The sequence below is a fragment of the Arachis ipaensis genome, chromosome B4 (genome assembly GCF_059453495.1).
Source record: "Arachis ipaensis isolate K30076 ecotype BB chromosome B4, ASM5945349v1, whole genome shotgun sequence".
NCBI lineage: Eukaryota > Viridiplantae > Streptophyta > Magnoliopsida > Fabales > Fabaceae > Arachis > Arachis ipaensis.
This window is the reverse complement of record NC_142439.1, coordinates 126,670,571-126,675,539: the sequence shown is the minus strand read 5'-3', so window position 1 is coordinate 126,675,539 and position 4,969 is coordinate 126,670,571. Positions and strand designations below refer to the sequence as shown.

The 4,969-nt window shown below is 35.5% G+C and overlaps 1 non-coding gene across 1 annotated transcript; it reads left to right on the top strand.

Annotated features, from left to right (window-relative positions):
* Positions 1-1,171: 1,171 nt before the first annotated feature.
* Positions 1,172-1,278, top strand: LOC148569134 (small nucleolar RNA R71). Its single transcript, XR_015882564.1, has one exon. It is a non-coding gene; the product is annotated as a small nucleolar RNA R71 (small nucleolar RNA).
* The last annotated feature ends 3,691 nt before the right edge of the window (positions 1,279-4,969 follow it).

The following is a 4,969-nucleotide window of genomic DNA, read 5'->3' as shown; positions in this document are numbered from 1 at the left end:
GATGGAACTATATTCCTTAGTCAGGACCACTATCTCATCTCCCTTTAAAGGCTTCTTCTTTGACAACAACTCCTTCATGAATTTGACATAGAGAGGCATTTGTTCCAAAACCTCAGCAAAAGGAATATTGATTTGCAACTTTCTGAAGACTTCCAAGAACTTTGAAAACTGCTTGTCCTTGGTCTCCTTTTGAAGTCTTTGAGGATATGGCATTTTAGGCTTGTACTCAGGAGCCCTTGGCAATGTAGGATAAGTGTTAAGAGTCTGGGAATGGGTTGTCCGCACGCTTTGGAGGGGCGTGCTCTACTTCTTTCTTCTTCTCCTCTGGAGCTTCTTTTTCAACTGGCTCCTCATTAACTTGTACTTTCGTACTTGCCACTTGTCCACTTATCAAGGTGATAGCCTTGCATGCCTCTCTTGGATTTGTAATTGTGTTACCAGGAAGGCTATTAGTGGTCCTCTAATCAATTTCATTAACTTTTGTGGCTAATTGACCCATCTGGTTTCCTGTTTAAAACTTGCCAATATTACTCCCAAATTATTGTTCTGCTGGGGCTGAGAAGTTGCTTGCTGAGATGACTGAAACTGGTGGTTATTAAAATTATTCTATTGAAAACCACCCTGAGAATTATTATTAAAATTTTGTGGCCTCTGAGATTGCGCTCTCCACCCAAAATTTGGGTGATTTCTCCATTCCTGATTCTAGGTCTTAGAATAGGGATCATTATTGGGATTTCTAGGAGCACTTTCCATGTAATTGACCTGTTCAGAAGAAGATTGAGCATAATCATAATTTTTATTTTGCATAAAATTACCTGTCATGTCATAAGGGACCTCTAGATGTGTATTCTAAGTGTTGACAGCTGAAACTTGCATTCCATTTAACTGTTGAGTAATTAGATTTATTTGCTGAGACAAAAGCTTGTTCTGAGCAAGAAGAGCATCAACATCTTCTACTTCCAAAACGCCCCTTTTCTGAGAGGTCTCAGAGTTCACAAAATTCCTATTTGAGAAATATAAGTATTGGTTGTTAGTAATCAACTCAATAAGCTCAATAGTCTCCTCTGGTATCTTCTTCGTGTGCAAAGAACCACCTGCAGAATTATCCAAGCGCATCTTGGACATTTCACATAATCCCTCATAAAAGATATCCAGCTGAGTCCATCTAGAGAACATATCTGGAGGGCATTTCTTAGTCAGTAGCTTGAATCTCTCCCAAACTTTATAAAGGGTCTCACCATCCTTCTATCTAAAAGTCTGAACCTCCACCCTTAGCTTGGTTAGCTTTTGAGGTGGAAAAAATTTAGTCAGAAAGCTAACGACAACCTTGTCCCAAGTATCCAGACTCTCCTTGGGTTGAGAATCTAACCACAGTTTTGCTCTATCCCTCATAGCAAATGGGAAGAGCATGAGTTTGTACACTTTAGGATTCACTCCATTGGTCTTCACAATGTCACAAATCTGCAGAAAATCAGAAATAAACTGATTTGGATCTTCCTGAGGGAGTCCATGATATTGACAGTTTTGTTGCACAATAGTGACTAGCTGTGGCTTCAGCTCAAAGTTGTTTGCAGCTATAGGAGGCACCACAATGCTTTTTCCATAAAGATCTGCATTAGGAACAGTGTATGAGCCAAGCACTCTTCTAGGTTACTTATTCCCATTCGGAATTGCCATACTGGCATTAGCAGCATGATTGTGATCCATAGTGGACTCTGCAGCCTTGTAGAGTCTTACTTATTGCAAACGTCGCCTGAAAGTCCTTTCAGGTTCAGGATCAAAGTCTAACAGAGGTTCCTTGTCCCTGTTCCTGCTCATAAATAGACAGAAGACAAGAAAATATGGGATTCTCTATGTCAGAGTGCAGAAAATTTCCAGTGAGGTAACCTGTGTAAAGAAATAAAATAAAAATACTAAATAAATTATACACTAAAATTCGAAAATTACTATTAAAATAAGACAAAAAAATTTCAAAATTATTAACCCAAATAATTAAGAAAAAATAAAATAAAAATAACTAGAGAACAACAAACTTAAATTCAGAAATTAAGGAAAAATAAAGCCAGAAAAATTCGAAAATTTAAGGTGCAAATTTAAAATAAATTCAAAGCTAAAACACCTATTGAAGAAAAAAATAAAATATTAAAAGAGAAATAAATAACAGAAAGAGAACGAAAGTCTTCTTTTTTATTTTTTTTATTATTTTTTTTTACTAAATAATAAAAGAAAAAAAAGAAAGAAACAGGGAAGGGGGAATACTAACGAAAAAGAGGAAAAGAATTAAAGGAACAAAAAATAAAAAATAAAAATTAATAATACTAAAATAAAACTAATTAAAAGAAAAATTATCTAATCTAAGGAATCAAATAACGAGTAGTTGTAGTCACCAAAAAAAAAAATAACGAGTAGTTGTCAATCACAATCAATCTCCGGCAACGGCGTCAAAAACTTGATGCGGAATTTATAACCACAAACTAACCGGCAAGTGCACCAGGTCGTACCAAGTAATACCTCAGGTGAGTGAGGGTCGATCCCACGAGGATTGATGGATTAGGCAACAATGGTTACGTGATTTGCTAAGTTAGACAAACAGAAAATGGTGTTTGAAGGTTCAAAAGCATTAACAATAAATTCAGAATATCAGAAAGCAAGCAGTAAACAATTGTGAATAATATATGGAGAAACAGTTAATGCAAGATTCAATTCATGGCAAACTATATGTGACTAAACCCTAATTCCTTAGACCTTTTTAGTCTCCTCAAACCTTCATCAACCGCCAATTCCTTTGTCACTTAATTTCAATTAGAGGGTGAAGTACAATTCTAGTTTATATGCTACAAAAACCCTAATTACCCAAATATAAGAGGATTATATGTCACATATCCCGTTAAGTCCAGATAATTAGAAATTTAGGAGAATATGTTTTCAAGTTGTTGTTCAAGTAAAGAGCTTTTCCAAGTTATACAAGAACTCAATTAGAATAAAGGTCATACTTCTGTTCTACCCAAATTCATAAGATAAAGAACGAAAATAATTCTTGAATTATAAATCAGTACATGAATTAAAATAGAAAAATAATAGTATCAATCCATACAATAGACAGAGCTCCTAACCTTAACAGTGGAGATTTAGTTGCTCATGGTTCAGAGAGAAAATTAGGATTCATAAAAACTGTAAATTGCAGAATGAGGTAGAAGAGAAGAGATGAGATTCTAATCCTAATTAATGTAAAATTATAATTTCTAAAACTAAATAATATCTTTTCCTATTTTAAAATGAAATAAAAGTTCAATCAAAATTAATTAAGCTTCATGCGCAGCCTTGTATGAGTGTCTGGGGACCACTTGGGTTATTAAGATCCACGCTGAACTTGGAAATTCTCAAGTTCAGCGTGGATGAGGCAGTGTCTCCTTTGATGCGTCCCTTGAGTCCACGCTGAACTTGGAAAATATCAAGTTCATCATGGATGATACAGTGTGTTACTTGTGCTTTCCTTTCAATCCACGTTAAACTTGGGAAATCCCAAGTTCAACATGGAGAGATGCATGTGATTTCCCTTGGAGTTTTCAAGCCCACGCTGAACTTGGAAGGAGCCAAGTTCAACGTGGAGGAGGCAGAGATTGCTGGAGAAGAAGTGTGCATTATTATACATCGTTGGAAAGCCCTAAAAGTTAGCTTTCCAATACCACTAAAATCACATCAATTGGACCTCTGTAGCTCAAGTTATTTTTGTTTGAGTGCAAGGAGGTCGGGGTTGAAAGCATCATTCGCTTTCTTCCTTTTCTGCTACAAAATTCCGTCAAATCCATCCGAATGCTATCTGAAATAAATAGAATTGCACACAACTCAAAGTAGCATCTATAGTGGCTAAAATATATTTAAATCTTGATTAAACTTCAACAATTTCAATGCAAATTCACTAGAAAAAGATAGAGACGATCCTCATGCATCACCTCATTACTCTTAAAGTATTAAGATTAATCTCTAATGGCAACACTGCATCATGGTCATACACCAATTTATAAGGAGACGTACTTATCGATCATCTAGGTGAATTTCGATAAGTCCATATTACTTGGCTTAAAGTCTCATGCCAAGTTTGAGCTTTGTGACCGATTTGCTTCTTAATCAAGTTGATCAATATTTTATTTGCTGCCTCAACTTGACCATTCGCTTGTGCATAGTATGGAGTTGAAGTTACCATAGTAATATTTTTTTAAGCTGCAAAATTTTTAATGCATTGACTAGTAAACATAGTCCTCTGATCTGTACTCAAAGTTTGAGGAATTTCAAATTGATGAATTATGTATTCCTCTATGAAGTCAATAATTTCATTTTGTCCTGTCTCTATTAAAGGAACAGCTTCAACCACTTTGTAAAATAATTAATTGCCACTAGGATAAATTTATGATTTTTCGAAGAAGTTAGGTGTATTATTCTGATCAAATCCAAAGCCTAATCTCGAAAAGGCCATGGCTTAATAATTGAGTGTAATTTGGAGGTTGGAATCTATTGTATCACTCCATGTCGCTGGCACTCTTGACATGCTTTCGCATAATCGATACAGTCCTTAAGCATAGAAGGCCAATACACTCGATCTCGTCGAAGTACCCATTTCATTTTCATCCTAGCTTGATGGGCACCACATATATCTCTATGAACTTTTCCTAGAGCAATATCTTTATCCGATTGACTTAAACACCTAGAAAGGCTACCATGGATGCCTTTCTTGTACAATTAATCAGCCATCAACACAAAATTCATTACTTTTAATTTAATTTTCCGATCCACCCGAATATTGGAATTTTTCAAATATTCAGCAATTGGTTTTTTCCAGTCATCATCATCCCATTCGTCCATAATCAAGGCCTCTCTTTCTTTGATGGGTACCAGAATTTGACAAACTTTTGCCAATTTCTCCAATGTTTCAAGGAGTATTTTATATCTCGATGCGATTTGGGCCAACTCA